Source organism: Dama dama, chromosome 26, assembly GCF_033118175.1.
Source record: "Dama dama isolate Ldn47 chromosome 26, ASM3311817v1, whole genome shotgun sequence".
In the NCBI taxonomy this organism is placed as follows: Eukaryota; Metazoa; Chordata; class Mammalia; order Artiodactyla; family Cervidae; genus Dama; species Dama dama.
In genome coordinates this window covers 19,393,837-19,410,931 of record NC_083706.1, presented here as the reverse complement: position 1 = coordinate 19,410,931, position 17,095 = coordinate 19,393,837, and the positions used below count along the sequence as shown (strand labels likewise).

The 17,095-nt window shown below is 36.1% G+C and overlaps 2 pseudogenes; both read left to right on the top strand.

The window, feature by feature from the left end:
* Window positions 1-3,089: 3,089 nt before the first annotated feature.
* On the top strand, window positions 3,090-4,006 carry LOC133047291 (olfactory receptor 5W2-like; annotated as a pseudogene).
* Window positions 4,007-8,908: 4,902 nt separating this feature from the next.
* On the top strand, window positions 8,909-9,799 carry LOC133047051 (olfactory receptor 5W2-like; annotated as a pseudogene).
* The last annotated feature ends 7,296 nt before the right edge of the window (window positions 9,800-17,095 follow it).

Genomic DNA, 17,095 nt, shown 5'->3' with positions numbered 1-17,095 from the left:
AAACAATAGAATATGAAAGATTAGAGATCTTTTTAAGAAAATCAGAGATACCAAGGGAACATTTCATGCAAAGATGGGCACGTTAAAGGACAGAAATGGGATGGACCTAAGAGAAGCAGAAGATATTAAGAAGAGGTGGGAAGAATACACAGAAGAACTGTGCAAAAAGTCTTCACGACCCAGATAATCATGATGGTGTTATCACTCACCTAGAGCCAGACATCCTGGAATGTGAATTCAAGTGGGCCTTAGAAAGCATCTCTAAGAACAAAGCTAGTGGAGATGATGGAATTTCTGTTGAGCTATTTCAAATTCTGAAAGATCATGCTGTGAAAGTGCTGAACTCAATATGCCAGCAAATTTGGGAAATTCAGCAGTGGCCACAGGACTGGAAAATGTCGGTTTTCATTCCAATCTCAAAGAAAGGCAATGCCAAAGACTGCTCAAACTACTGCACGATTGCACTCATCTCACACGCTAGTAAAGTAATGCTCAAAATTCTCCAAGCCAGGCTTCAGCAATACGTGGACCATGAACTTCCAAATGTTCAAGCTGGTTTTAGAAAAGGCAGAGGAACCAGAGAACAAATTACCAATATCCACTGGATCATTGAAAAAGCAAGAGAGTTCCAAAAAACATCTATTTCTGCTTTATTGACTATGCCAAAGCATTTGACTGTGTTGATCACAATAAACTGTGGAAAATTCTGAAAGAGATGGGGATACCAGACCACCTGACCTGCCTCTTGAGAAACCTATATACAGGTCAGGAAGCAACAGTTAGAACTGGACATGGAATAACAGACTAGTTCCAAATAGGAAAAGTAGTATGTCAAGGCTGTATATTGTCACCCTGCTTATTTAACTTATATGCAGAGTACATCATGAGAAACACTGGGCTGGAAGAAGCACAAGCTGGAATCAAGATTGCTGGGAGAAATATCAATAACCTCAGATATGCAGATGACACCACCCTTATGGGAAAAAAATGTGAAGAGGGACTAAAAAGCCTCTTGATGAAAGTAAAAGAGGAGAGTGAAAAATTTGGCTTAAAGCTCAACATTCAGAAAAGTAAGATCATGGTATCTGGTCCCATCACTTCATGGGAAATAGATGGGGAAACAGTGTCAAACTTTACTTTTTTGGGCTCCAAATCACTGCAGATAGTGATTGTAGCTATGAAATTAAAAGACACTCCTTGGAAGGAAAGTTATGACCAACCTAGATAGCATATTAGAAAGCAGAGACATTACTTTGCCAACAAAGGTCCACCTAGTAAAGGCTATGGCTTTTCCAGTGGTCATGTATGGATGTGAGAGTTGGACTGTGAGGAAAGCTGAGCGGAAAAACTCATGCTGTTGAACTATGTGTTGGAGAAGACTCTTGAGAGTCCCTTGAACTGCAAGGAGATCCAACCAGTCCATCCTAAAGAAAATCAGTCCTGGGTGTTCATTGGAGGGACTGATGCTGAAGCTGAAACTCCAATACTTTGGCCACCTCTTGCGGGGAGTTGACTCATTGGAAAAGACCCTAATGCCGGGAGAGATTGGGGGCATGAGAAGAAGGGGATGACAGAGGATGAGATGGCTGGATGGCATCACCGACTCGATGGACATGAGTTTGAGTAAACCCAGGGAGTTGGTGATGGACAGGGAGGCCATGGCTTCTATTCATGGGGTTGCAAAGAGTCGGACACGACTGAGCTACTGAATGGAACTGAACTGAACTGTGCTTGGTAAAATAAAAGCCTATCTCTTTATTCAGCTACCCAAGACCTGCTCATCTCAGGTATTTTTCCAGGTAATGATTTCAAGACTCTAGAACAAATAGCTACAGTTTTGGGAAAATAAATTTGTTTGTAAAACATTTTATGCCTGCATACTCAGTTAAATAAATTATATAATTTAATGTCCAGAAATAATATTTTCTTCTCAGAACTGTCAGAATCTGTTTGTACTTATTAGCATCCATAATATGACTATTAATTAATTTTGATGTTGATTCACAGGAAAACCTTCTCTTCTTTTATCATCAGAATGGTATGTCGATAAATTTAAGGATTTTGTTGTTGTTGTTAGTTTTACCTTATTTAAAAACTAATGTAGGTGGCACTTTAAAAATTAAAATGTGCAAATTCGTCTTCATGTGAATCCCGTGTCATAAGGTATAAAGAAAAGCTCCTCACTTATATTTTATTCTTATGCACATTAGAGACATGTAATAGACATTCTACATGACACACATTATACACACTCTAGACAGAGAAACCAGTGTATCTCAGAAGAATTTATTTTCACTAAACCTGTTTCCACTTGGATGCTATAAAAGTCCATTCAAAATCCAAAGAGATACAGCACTGTGTTTTAAATTCTGCTGTTTACATTTCCTTTTAGCTCTTTGCTTTGACTGTTCTATAGACTCCATCTTTGGCACCAGACACTCCAAAAACAGGTAACAAGTCGTGTGGTAAAGCAGTAATAAATCTCAAGGGAAAAGGTGATATTAATTATTGCGTGCCTCACCAAGTACTAGAGACTAGTATCAATAACATAGTTATCTTCATTGTTATTAGTGTGTGTTGTAATAATTTATTCTAATACTAATACACAAATGTTTTAAATTGTTCTTTGAATGACATAAAAAATGTAAACACTTTTTGTATGCATGGAAATTTTTCAAGCATAGAAAATACTAGTCTCTCTTATAGCCTGGTGTTTCTAACATTGTTGTTTTTTCCACATTGTTTTGATGATGTAATGAGACATTAATTCATCCAAATATTCTTGAAACAAGAAAGGTTATGCTCAGAGTAATTAGTTTGCAGATTGTAACATACTTTGGGAACAGCATGTAGATTTAGAACAAATTCCTCAACTACCTATCTCACATATTTATATTATTATCAGGTAGATAGCAATGCCTCTTTAAAGAGTGACTATTGACCAAGTCATTTTCTGAGTACAAAATGAAAATTGCAGAAATAAATTGTGTTCTTCCTTACAAATATACTGTAAACATCCAGAAGTGATACACATGTCTGTATCGTTTTCTTGATCATTTCCTCAAGAATTTAGAGAAGAGCATAGAAGAATGGAAAGAGGAAGTTGCTCATCCCTTAACTGAATTCATACTTGCCAGAATTACTGATAACCCTGGGATTAAAGTAATCCTATTTATCCTGTTTTTTCTTGTTTATCTCATTAACTTTCTGGAAAATCTTGGAATGATTATTTTAATTAGGTTGGGTCCCAGGCTGCACACACCCATGTACTTTTTCCTCAGCCATTTTTCTTTCTGTGACCTCTGCTATTCAACAACAATTGGTCCCAAGATGTTGGTAGACCTTTTAGTCAAAAACAAATCAATCCCCTTCTATGGTTGTGCTCTGCAATTCTTGGTCTTCTGTACCTTTGCAGATTGTGAGTGTCTCCTGATGGCAGTGATGACCTGTGACCGGTACAAGGCCATCAGCAGCCCCTTGCTCTATGCAGTCAGCATGTCCAGCGGGGTGTGCTCCCTGCTCGTGGCTGGGGTTTACATGATGGGTTTACATGATGACAGATGCTCTGATGCACATGACATTAGCATTCCACTTATGCTTTTGTGAGTCAAATGAGATTATCCATTTATGCTGTGACTCACCCCCACTTTACCTTCTCTTCTGCTCTGATACATGGGTCAATGAGTTGACATTATTCACTATTTTTGGCTTTGTTGAATTAAGCTCCATTTCAGGAGTCCTTGTTTCTTATTGTGATATCACTCTAGCAGTCTTGAAGACCCACTGTACCGAAGGGCGGTTCAAAGCTTTCTCCACCTGCACCTCCCATTTAACTGCTGTGGCAACTTTCCAGGGAACTGTACTCTTCATATATTTCAGACCCAGTTCTTCCCACACTCTAGATCAAGACAAAATTATCTCATTGTTTTATACCTTTGTGATTCCCAGGTTAAACCCTCTGATCTATAGCCTATGGAACAAGGATGTGAAAGATGTCCTAGAAAAGCTAAAATATAAAATATTTATATTATTTATTTATTTTATTAATTTATTTAAAATGTTTTAAATATTTATATTTGATATATGTGCACCCATGCATTTTATTTATAGCATAGATAAATTATTTACTGTAAAATTATTTTGAACATTACAAGAGAAACAAAGATGTCTCCAATAATTTAATTGATAAAATGAGTATTCATGCTAAAGCTCAATTTTAAGAAATGTTGCATACTTCATTATATGTCTAAAATTTATAAATAATATCCCCTCTATTTAGAAAGTTTTCAACCTTTCTAGTTTTGCTAAATTTTTGTCCATTTTTTCATTCAAATATCAGTTCACTGTTCTTATAGTGCATTATGTGTTTACCAAATGAAGTCTGAGCATTTAAGTGTTTTGTGTTCCATGGCACTTTGAATAGCTTCTATACTAATAAATCTTATTATCTTTTTGAAGTAACTAACATTAATTACATAAATACCAAATAATTCATACTAACCTCAATATCATCATGAAGTAAAAACAATAGGTAATAAATATAAAGAAAATCCTATATCTATTGTTTTTAATAAAGGCTTCATCAAGTGGAGATTAGAGTGTAAAATAGAAATGATGCATGTAGTGATATGGGAAGATAGCAGGCAGAGACCTGACAATTATAGAGGTTTTAAGGTGGACAATTCCATGACTTTTTAGAAGTAAAGAATTTTTAAGGAAGGAAACAATTTAATTTTGCCCTCCTAGTGAATGTTGGCAGATCTAATAACTAAATTTACATGAAAGAGATTAACAAGAGGAAGAAAATGTTTAATTACATAAATAGGTGGAATCCACATAACATGAGAAGTTCCAAAGACAAGTAAAAGGAGGTATACATAATCTCATGTTATCTTTACGTTTTAACCATATATAACTGACAAAGGAGAAAGTGGTCAGAGTCTGAAAATAATAAGGAATGGAAAGCCTTTCACTAGGAAGTGAAAAGAGCAAATGTTTGGTAGACAAATGTTTCCTGAGAAACAGAAACAATGAATCATAGAGAGAAATTATAACAGAATATTTTAGGTTCCTCCCTGTCTAGGAGACCTAGTTTATATTATTCTGCAGTCCCCATCTATGATAGTAGTTCCTTCTTTGAAACATGAGATCTATCTAAATTATTTTAGACAGCTAAGGGCAAGTTAAAAAGAAAAAAAACTTTTCTGTGTCATTTGCATCTGCCCACAGGAACTGCTGCCCACTACCTTTCTGACCCCCACCCCTACCTGGTTCCCTTTCCCTGCAGCCAGTACCAGCTCCTTCCCTGATGACCTCCAATCAAACCGTGTAGACTCCTATCATGGCCTCCACACTGCTCCTTTTTTCACTTAGGTATTACCTAGAATGATCTCTTGTATATAATGTCAGCATTCAAGAAATATGCATGGAATGAATGAATGAATAACCATAAAATGGGTATACCCATAATGTCACAGGATTCTTGTAGAGTTTAATAAGAAAATATATGTAAATTGATTAAAATAGAAGTATTTGGCACAATAAAAATTACTCAGCTCAATATACTTGTCATACTAAACAGCCATATTTTGGGGTGGCAAATTTTGCTGTTTTAGATTCACAGTTTTGAAAACATGGGTTAACCTCGAAGGCATTATGTTAAGTGAAATAAGTCAGACAAAGTAAAAACAAATGCTATATAATCTCCTTTATATGGAATCTAAAAAAGTCAAATTCAAAGAACCTAAGTAGAACTCAAAGAACCCTCCATGGGCTAGAGGAGTCGGGGGAAGGGGATATTGATGTTGCTCAAATGGTTCAGATTTTCTGTTATAACATGAATAGTGTCTGGGGATCTAAGGCACAAAGTGATGACTATAATTGCCAATGCTGTGTTGTACACTTGAAATTTACTCAGAAAATATATCCTAAATTTTCCCAACACAATAGAAAAATGAAAACTACGTGAGGTTTGCTGTTGTTGGTTAGTCCCTAAATTGTGTCCAACTCTTTTATGACCCTGTAGACTGTAGCCCACCAGGTTTCCCTGTTCTTGTGATTTCCCAGGTAAGAATAATAGAGTTGGTTGTCATTTCTTTCTCCAGGACATCTTCCTGATCCAGGGATTGAACCCGTGTCTCCTGCATCTCCTCAACTGAGGGTCGATACTTACCCACTGAGCCGACTGGGTAAAAAATCCACCCTCTTCAGCATTTCCACAAGCTGGTAGTTAACTACTTGAATAATGTGTCTGAACTGCAATGGTAACACCACTCATTAGCTATAGAGTTAATCAAATGATTGTTAAGGGGGGTTAAGTTCAGTCGCTCAGTCATGTCTGACACTTTGCTACCCCATGGACTGCACCACGCCAGGACTCCCTGTTCATCACCAACTCCCAGAGCTTTCTCAAACTCAAGTCCATAGAATCAGTGATGCCATCCAACCATCTCATCCTCTGTTGTCACCTTCTCCTCCGGCCTTCAGTCTTTCCCATCATCAAAGTCTTTTTCAATGAGTCAGTTCTTCGCATCAGGTGGCCAAAATACTGGTTCCAGTTTCAGCGTCAGTCGTTCCAATGGATATTCAGGACTGATTTCCTTTAGGATGGAGTGGTTGGATCTCCTTGCAGTCCAAAGGATTCTCAAGAGCCTTCTCCAACACCACAGTTCAAAAGCATCAATTCTTCAGTGTTCAACGTTCTTTATATCCAACTCTCACATCCACACATGACTACTGGAAAAACCATAGCCTTGACCAGATGGACCTTTGTTGGCAAAGTAATGTCTCTGCTTTTTAATATGCTGTCCAGGTTAGTCATAACTTTTCTTCCAAAGAGCAAGCATCTTTTAATTTCATGGCTGTAGTCACCATCTGCAGTGATTTGGGAGCCTAAGGGGACTAAAATGCATCATCAGTTCTCTATAATACACATATCTTGTTTTTACCTCTCTAAAAAGAGAGAAAATTATGAGTCATAATAAGTCTTTACCACCTGAGTCAATCATTGTTCTAAAAAGATATAGTGCAGGTATAAAATAAGTGCATTTCCCCCAGTTTTCATTTCTAATGGTTGTTAGTAGAATCCAAGTATCCCCACAAACTGAATCAAATCTTTGCATTAATTAGACAGAATTGATTTTACGTACTGATTTTTTAAAAATCTTTTGGCCTTTCATGCATTGCTTTGACATTTCTTCATATCCTTTTATTACTGGAAATATTCCTAAATGACATGGGAAAGGTGAACATTTCAAAAAGGTAGAAACAAAATGAATGATAGGAAGATATAAATTACTAAGTGGGGAAATCTTGTAATTCACTGGATCTCTACTTTACTAGTCAAAGTGTAAGATGCACAGTGTAAATGTGCAGCTTAAAATAAACATAATCTGTATGTTTCTTCCTGTCAGATAAATATGTTGACAGTAGTGAAGAAATAAAGCTCAAAATTTGCAAATTTTTTTTTTTACTGTTTTCACAGGGGAAAATGAAGAGCAGAAAATATAATTAACCAAATGTTAGAAAACAATGAGCCAGGGGATGGAAACTTCAGAGATTTAAGTCCCAAATGCTACCAGGCAAAATAAAACATTAGCTGTTTATTTTTTTAGGCATCAGTAGCAAGGGCAGAAAGACCTGCTCCTTCTAGGTATGTTCTTGAATCTCTAGATTTAAGAATATAGGAGAAAAACTTACCATTAAAAAAATGAGAGATTTATAAACTTAATGGTCAAAAAATATTTTCTTCTCGGAACTGGAAGAATCTGTCTCTAGTATCTATAAAATGATTGTTTAATTATTTTCTTTTAATTTAGATTCACAGGAAAGCCTTTACTCTTTGTCATTGAGGAAGTATATACATACCTTTTAGTTTTGTTTTGTTTTTTAATAATTTAGGTACCACACTATAAATAGCAATAAGTGCAAACAATTCTATGTAAATCATATGCTAATATATACTTAAAGAAAATCTGTCACCAATATTCTAATTGTTATATCAACAGAGACGTGCATACATGTAGACATAACACATGCAAATACATACACACAAGGAGAAGACTGTATTTATCAGAGGTGTTTATTATACCTCATCCCATTTTCTTTTTTTTAATATGAAAGCCAATTTAAAATCAAAGAAATGCAAATGTGTGTGTTAACTTCGATGTTTTCACTTCTTTGTATCATTTTTCTTTGACTGGTCAAGGGATTCATCACCTGGCACCAGGGCGCTGCAGAGATCGGTAATGAGTACTGTGGCAAAGCAACAACATATTTCTATGGTAAAGGTCAATAATACTTATTTCATGTCTACCGAATGCTGAAGGAAACAGACTAGGACAGTAACATAGTGATTTTCATTATGAATAGTTGCTGATATGCTCTAGAATGAATAGACAATCGTTTTAAACCAACATCATCTGAGCTGTTTTTGAGAAACATAACAATGGTAACAATTTTTTGAGTCCAAATAACTACTTCTAGAGATGGAAAATGCCTAATCCTGTAACTGACAGCCAGGTCTCTCAAACATTGGTGTCTCTTCTATGGTATTTTGAACATAGAATGAAACATTCATCCAATTATATGTCCATAGATAAGAAAGCAAAAATCTAGGAAAATGAAAAACTCATAAAATTTTATATACATCATGATGACATTCAGACTTAGATAAAACTTTTTCAATGTGTATTACTGTTTTTTTGTTTGTTTGTTTGTTTTTATTTTTCCAGGTAGGTAACAATGTTCCTTCAAAAAGTAATTACATGATTGGGTAATTTTCTGAGTATAAAATGACATTTACACAAAGAGACAGTGTTCTTCTTTACAGATATTTTGCAGATGTCCATACGCTCATCTATAGTTTTCCTGATCACTTGTCAAAAATTTAGATGAGAAAAATTAAAGAATGGAAAAATAAAATTGCTCCTCTGTGACTGAATTCATTTTCTTGGGGATTACCAGTAATCTGGGAGGGAAAGTGACCTTATTTGCCATGTTACTACTTGTTTATCTTATTAATCTTCTGGGAAACCTTGGAATGATAATTTTGATTAGAATGGATCCCCAGCTGCAAACACCAATGTATCTTTTCCTCAGCCACCTCTCCTTCTGTGACCTCTGCTATTCGACAGCAATCAGACCCAAGATGCTGGTTGACCTTTCAGCCAAGAACAAACCAATCCCCTTCTATGGCTGTGCCCTACAATTCTTGATTGCCTGTACCTTTGCAGATTCTGAGTGTCTCCTGCTGGCAGTGATGGCCTATGACCAGTACAAGGCCGTCAGCAGCCCCTTGCTCTATGCGGTCACCATGTCCAGCAGGTTGTGCTCCCTGCTCATGGCTGGGGTTTACAGATGCTCTGATACACATGACATTAGCATTCTGCTTATGTTTCTGTGGGTCAAATGAGATTAATCACTTCTGTGACTTACCTCCACTCTACCTTCTTTCTTGCTCTGATACCCAGGTCAATGAATTGACAGTATTTATTGTTTTTGGAGTTATTGAATTGAGCTCGATTTCAGGAGTTCTTGTCTCTTACTGTTATATCATCCTAGCAGTCTCAAAGATTCATTCTGCTGAGGGGCAGTTCAAAGCTTTCTCCACCTGCACCTCCCACCTAACTGCTGTGGCAATTTTCCAGGGAACTCTTCTTTTTATGTACTTCAGACCAAGTTCAATCTACTCTTTAGAGCAAGACAAAATGACATCATTGTTTTACATCCTTATGATTCCTATGTTAAGTCCTCTGATTTATATAGCCTACGGAACAAGGTTGTGAAAAATGCCCTAGAAAAACTAAAAAATAAAAGATGGTTTCAAATATTTATATCACACATATACATACACATATAGTAGTTATTATTTTTGCAAAATTATATGGTATGATATGTGAGAAATATAATTTTATCAAATTATTTAATAAGTGAGTATCTATACTAAAGTCCAGCCATAAGAAATTGTTGCAGTTTTCAAAACTTGCCATGCTTCATTATATGTCTTGACCTTATCTCTGAAATTCTTTCTGTGCAAAACTTCCTGGCTCTTCAAATTCTGTCATATTTTTTGGGTGTATCCATTCATTCAAGCATTATTATTTCAAGTATGTTAATATTTATCAACTATTTACTGTTTCTTTGCCTGCCTCTAAGTGCTTTACATTTCTTAAAAAATCCATTAGTTTGTATAAAAATGGACCTTATAATCTAGATGAATAAAGAAACATTTATTAACTAACCACACATACAATTCATAGTAAAGTTTAAGATTTTCATTAATTAAAAAAAAAGTAAAAACTTAGGGTGAAAAATCTAGGAACAAATGTCAAAACACAGTGTGCAGAAGAAATGTTTTCTTGAATGGAGATATTAATTGTCAGATTCAAAAATAATTTGGAAAAGGAAAAGATTCTAGGAAGATGATTTGATACTTGCAGAGGTCATGAGTAGAGCAGCTGTATACCTTTTTAGGGGATTGCCAGTGGCTCAGTGGTAAAGAATCTGCCTGCCAATGCAAGAGATGCGGGAGGCTCGGATTCAGACCTTGGGTCAGGTAGAGCTGATGGAGTAGGAAATGGCAGCTTGCTCCAGTATTCTTGTTTGGAAAATTTCATGTACAGAGGAGCCTGGTAGACTGTGGTCCCTGGGGTCACAAAGAGTCAGATGCGACTGAATACACAGACACACACATACACAAACCTTTTTAGAATTAAGAAATCCAAAATTGAAAGCAATTTAAAGTGCCTTGGTAAATTACATAGTTTTCTTTAATAATTAGCTATCAACTCCTCCCCTTCTAGTCTCTGATTAAATGTTCCTTTTCATAGTTCACAGACAACCATTTTCTTTAGTCATTCTATTTAATATCATCTTGCTTGTGAAACCATGGCCTACAGTATGAGATTGTGAGCAATCTTTGCCCAAGGATTCTGCATTCCATATGTATTATCCAAAGAACTTAACTAATGTTTGGGACACAAATGGAGAAAGAGAGAGAGAGAGAGGAAGAAGTAAAGAAAAAGGAAGGAATCAAGAGTAGATAACATTTGTGAGTGTTTATTAGACATCAATAATTAACAAAATCAAAATTAACTGAAGATATTGTGTGTGGCTTGAATATATGGGCAGCATATATATATATATATATATATATATTTTTTTTTTAAGAAAGAATATAAAATAGTTGGAATACTAGGGTGCTGATCTAGAAAGAAAATACATATCACACTAGAAGCAAAGAGCATTCATCTGTATACATTCTTAATATGTATATATTTTGTTGGTTTCTGCTCTAGAATCTGATGCTAAAGCACTGAATCAGCATGTGTAAACAGCACAGATATTTTGAAGAAGCATGTAAAATTCATGTACTTATTTATTACAGTTGTTACACGGTTTTTATTGTTTTACACTGTTTTATTGTTTACACTGTTTACAGTTTTATTGTCTATTACAGTTAAACGCCACTGTTTCTTAGATTTTCTAGCTATCGTTGTAAAGTGTCTTTGTGCAAAAACGTTTCAGAATGAAATTAAAGCCCAAGCAGATTCTCTGGCTTCCACAGGGGCATTTGTGAGAAACTGACGTCTTCCACAGAGTTAAAATACTACAGGGTTTCCACATGTACTGTTTCCTCAATTTACACACAACATTTTAGAACTGTTATTTATGAGCAGAAACATGGTAGAAATAGTTTTTTGAGATATATTGTCCAAGAATAATGGAGTGTTGGTGGATTGTTGCTAATTTAGAGAATATACATGTGTAATGTGGTTAGGTAATCTTCCTCCTTTTGACCGCCCTGTATCAGAGCATCTAAAGATATGTTTGATCTACATACTGGCTGTTATTATGAGATCTAGTAGATGTGAAATAAAGGCAAGAATATTTTAACCCCTATAAGTGGGATTATAAAATTAAAATAGACTTATTCAATCGTCTGTGGGCCTCTCATCCCAATTTACCAGTATCTCCCTGGAAGGAATTTGTACACAAAGATGTACCTCAGCTTTTATGACTATCCTAGGGATATGGTAGAGAATCTGCCTGGAATACGGGAGACTTGGGTTCAATCCCTGGATCAGGAAGATCCCCTGGAGAAGAGAATGACTACCCACTTCAGTATTCTTGCCTGGAGAATTCTGTGGACAGAAGATCTTTCTGGGTTACAGTCCATGAGGTCACAAAGAGTCTGACATGACTGAGTGACTAACACTTTAAGGGTCAACATGTCTCCAGAACATCTTACTCTGACAGACAATAAGACTTTCATTCAAGAATGTCACAGAAACTTGAAACCATATCAAACATTATTCCAGCCACAACAGTATAAAATGAGAATTCAATTAGAGAAATAAGTTTAAAAATTTGCAAATGTATGGAGATTAAACATATCCCTGAACAAACAGAAGTTCAGAGAAGAAATAAAAAAATAATTTAAAAAAATATATTGAGACAAATGGAAATAGAAAAATGTCATGCCAAAAATTAGAGGACAATAACAAGCTACAAAAAGCACAGTTTTAAGAGGAAAATTTGTGTTGAAAAAATTCTTACTTTAAGGGAAAAAAAAAAAAAAAGCTAGAACTACTTTTATACCCGCAAGGAATTAGGAAAACAAAACATGCTGTCCAAAGTTAGTAACAGAAAAGAAATAAGAACGATCAGAGTTAAAACATATGAAATAGAAAAAAAGGCAATCACCATAAAAGCTGTACATTTCACTTCAGTTCAGTTCAGTTCAGTCGCTCAGTCGTGTCCGACTCTTTGTGAACCCACGAGTGGCAGCACACCAGGCCTCCCTGTCCATCACCATCTCCTGGAGTCCATCCAAACCCATGTCCATCCAGTCGGTGATGCCATCCAACCATCTCATCCTCTGTTGTCCCCTTCTCCTGCCCTCAATCTTTCCCAGCATGAGGGTATTTTCAAATGGGTCAGCTCTTCACATGAGGTGGCCAAAATATTGGAGTTTCAGCTTCAGCATCAGTCCTTCCAATGAACACCCAGGACTGATCTCCTTTACGATGGACTGGTTGGATCTCCTTGCAGTCCAAGGGACTCAAGAGTCTTCTCCAACACCACAGTTCAAAAGCATCAATTCTTCTGTGCTCAGCTTTCTTTATAGTCCAACACTCGCATCCATACATGACTACTGGAAAAACCATAGCCTTGACTAGACAGACCTTTGTTGGCAAAGTAATGTCTCTGTTTTTTAACATGCTATCTAGGTTGATCATAACTTTCCTTCCAAGGAGTAAGCCTCTCTTAATTTCATGGCTTCAATCACTATCTGCAGTGATTTTGGAGCCCCCCAAAATAGAATCTGACACTATTTCCACTGTTTCCCCATCTATTTCCCATGAAGTGATGGGACCAGATGCCATGATCTTACTTTTCTGAATGTTGAGCTTTAAGCCAAATTTTTCACTCTCTTCTTTCCCTTTCATCAAGAGGCTCTTTAGTTCTTCACATTCTGCCATAAGGGTAGTGTCATCTGCATATTTGAGGTTATTGATGTTTCTCATGGCAATCTTGATTCCAGCTTGTGCTTCATCCAGCCCAGTGTTTCTCATGATGTACTCTGAGTATAAGTTAAATAAGCAGGGTGACAATATACAGCCTTGATGTACTCCTTTTCCTATTGGGAACTAGTCTGTTGTTCCATGTCCAGTTCTAACTGTTGCTTCCTGACCTGCATACAGGTTTCTCAGGAGGCAGGTCAGGTGGTCTGGTATTCCCATCTCTTTCAGAATTTTCCACAGTTTATTGTGATCCACACAGTCAAAGGCTTTGGCATAGTCAATAAAGCAGAAATAGAGTTTTTCCTGGAACTCTCTTGCTTCTTCAATGATCCATTGGATTTTGGCAATTTGATCTCTGGTTCCTCTGCCTTTTCTAAAACCAGTTTGAACATCTGGAAGTTCACGGTTCACGTATTGCTGAAGTCTGGCTTGGAGAATCTTGAGCATTACTTTACTAGCGTGTGAGATGAGTGCAATTGTGTGGTAGTTTGAGCAGTCTTTGGCATCCTTTTCCAGTCTTTTGGCCACTACTGAGTTTTCCAAATTTGCTGGCATATTGAGTGCAGCACTTTCTCAGCATCATCTTTCAGGATTTGAAATAGCTCAACTGGAATTCCATCACCTCCACTAGCTTTGTTGTAGTGATGCTTCCTAAAGCCCACTTGACTTCACATTCCAGGATATCTGGCTCTGGGTGAGTGATCACACCTTCATATTTAACTGGATCATGAAGATCTTTTTTGTACAGTTCTTCTGTTATTAACAAAATGGAGGGGGAAAAATAGCTAAATTTACCAAGAATAAGAGAGAAGTCTCAAATAACTAATACTATAAATGGCATTAGGGATATGACCCTTGATACTACACAAAAACGAAGGATCATAAGAAGCTACTATGAACAAAATACATCCCCTCCCCCCCAAAAAAAATCAAATGACTTAGAAGAAATTGTTAAATTCCTAGAGCGTAACAATCTACAAACCCTGAATGATGAAAAAACAGAAAATCTGAATAGACCAATTACTAGTAAGGAGATTTAATCAGTTATCCAAAGCTTCCCCAAAAGATAAGTTCAGGACCATATGGCTTCATTGGTGAATTCTAACATTTAAAGAATTAATACTTTTTAAACTTTTCCAAGAAAAAAAAAAAATAGAAGCATAAGTAGTACCTCCAAACTCATTTTATGAGCCCAGCATTACCTTGGCTCACTACCAGACAAAACACAACAAGGAATGAAAATTAAGGGTCAATATTCCTGATGAACATTAATGCAAAAATCTCTAACAAAATATATATATAAAAAAAATTCAAAACTGTATTATAAAGATCATACACTATGATCAAGTGTTATTTATTCCAAGCATGCAAGGACAGTTTAAAATGTGCAAGCCAATCAATGTGATATACATTAACAAACATAAGAAAAAATAATATAATCATCTCAATAAATATAGAAAACGAATGACAAAATTAAAAAAAAAATCATGATAAAATTATCAGCAAACCAGTTAGAGAGGGAACCTATCTCAGTAAAAATAATGGACATATATGACAAACTCAGCTTATATCACATTAAACAGTGAAAAGGTAAAATATTTCCTTCAAAGATGAGGAACAGATAAGAACTCCAACCCTTGCAAATTGCATTTAACGTTTTCTTGAAAGTCCTAGCCAGAAGAAATAGGAAAGAAAAGAAATAAAAGGCATTCAGGTGGAAAAAGAAGTGAAATAGTCTCTGCAGGTAGCATCATATAGTTTATAGAAAATATTAAAATTTTCACCATCAGTTCAGTTCAGTCTTTCAGTCGTGTGTGACTCTTTGCGACCCATGCTTGAATCACAGCACGCCAGGCCTCCCTGTCCATCACCAACTCCTGGAGATTACTCAAACTTATGTCTGTCGAGTCGGTGATGCCATCCAGCAATCTCATCCTCTGTCGTCCCCTTCTCCTCCTGCCCCCAATCCCACCCAGCATCAGGGTCTTTTCCAATGAGTCAAATCTTCACATGAGGTGGCAAAAGTGTAAGAACAACAATAAATAAATTCAGTAAATTTCAGGTATAAAATAAATAGAAAAGCAGTTGCATCTCTATACACTTAACAATTATTTATTGGAAAGAGAAATTAAGCAAAAAAAAAAAAAAAAACAAACCTCATAAAAATAATTAAAATAAATTTAACCAAGAGGTGAACAAACTATACACTGAAATTGTATTGATACAATACAGGAACATTGTACTGCTGAAATAAATTGAAGAAGACACAAATAAATGGAAAGGTATTTCATTGTTATGCATCAAACTAATTATTATTGATAGATTATCTGTATTACTCGAAGCAAGCTACATATTCAATATTTTGCAAGGAAAAAAAAAAAAAACCTCTAGAGACATGGAACCAAAAAGGATGCTTAATAGCCAAGCAATCTTGAGAAAGCAAAACAAACCTGGAGGCATCACATTTCCTGATTTAAAACTATATTATGTAGACATAGTAATCAAAAGAGTATGGTATTGGAATAAAACAGACACATAGATCAATGGAACAAATAAGCCACCTTATACATGGTTGTTAAATGTACAATTATGGATCCAATAGTATACAATGGGGAAGATAGTCTTTTTTATTTTTATTTTTTCCATTTATTTTTATTAGTTGAAGGCTAATTACTTTACAATATTGTAGTGGTTTTTGCCATACATTGACATGAATCAGCCATGGATTTACATGTGTTCCCCATCCTGATCCCCCCTCCCACCTCTCTCCCCATCCCATGCCTCTGGTCTTCACAGTGCACCAGCCCTGAGCACTTGTCTCATGTATCCAACCTGGGCTGGCAATCTGTTTCACCCTAGATAATATACATGTTTCATTGCTATTCTCTCAGATCATCCCACCCTCGCCTCCTCCCACAGAGTCCAAAAGTCTGTTCTATACATCTGTGTCTCTTTTTCTGTCCTGCATATAAGGTTATCCTTACCATCATTTAAAATTCCATATATATGCGTTAGTATACTGTATTGGTGTTTATCTTTCTGGCTTACTTCACTCTGTATAATGGGCTCCAGTTTCATCCATCTCATTAGAACTGATTCAAATGTGTTCTTTAATAAATGGTGCTGGGACGACTAGATAGCTGCAGGCGAAATAATGAAATTGTGTTGCGTTGCTCAGTCATGCAACACCATGGGCTGTAACCTGACAGGCTCCTCCATCCATGGCATTCTCCAGGCAACAATACTGGAGGGGGCTGTCATTTCTTTCTCCAGGGGAACTTCCCTACCTGGGGATCCAACCGGGGATCTCTTATGTCTCTGAAATTGGAAAGCAGGTTCTTTATCACTAGTGCCACCTGTACTCCTTATTCCATACACAAAAGTCCACTTAAAATGAGTTAAAGACTTGAACATAAGAATGGAAACCATAAAAATTCTAAACAAAATACAGGAGGTAAACTTGACATCAGTCTTGTAAATTAGTTTTTGGTTTGACACTGAAATAAACACACAAAATCAAAAATGATTAAGAATAAACAATAATAAGTAAAATAATTATTTTAATTAAT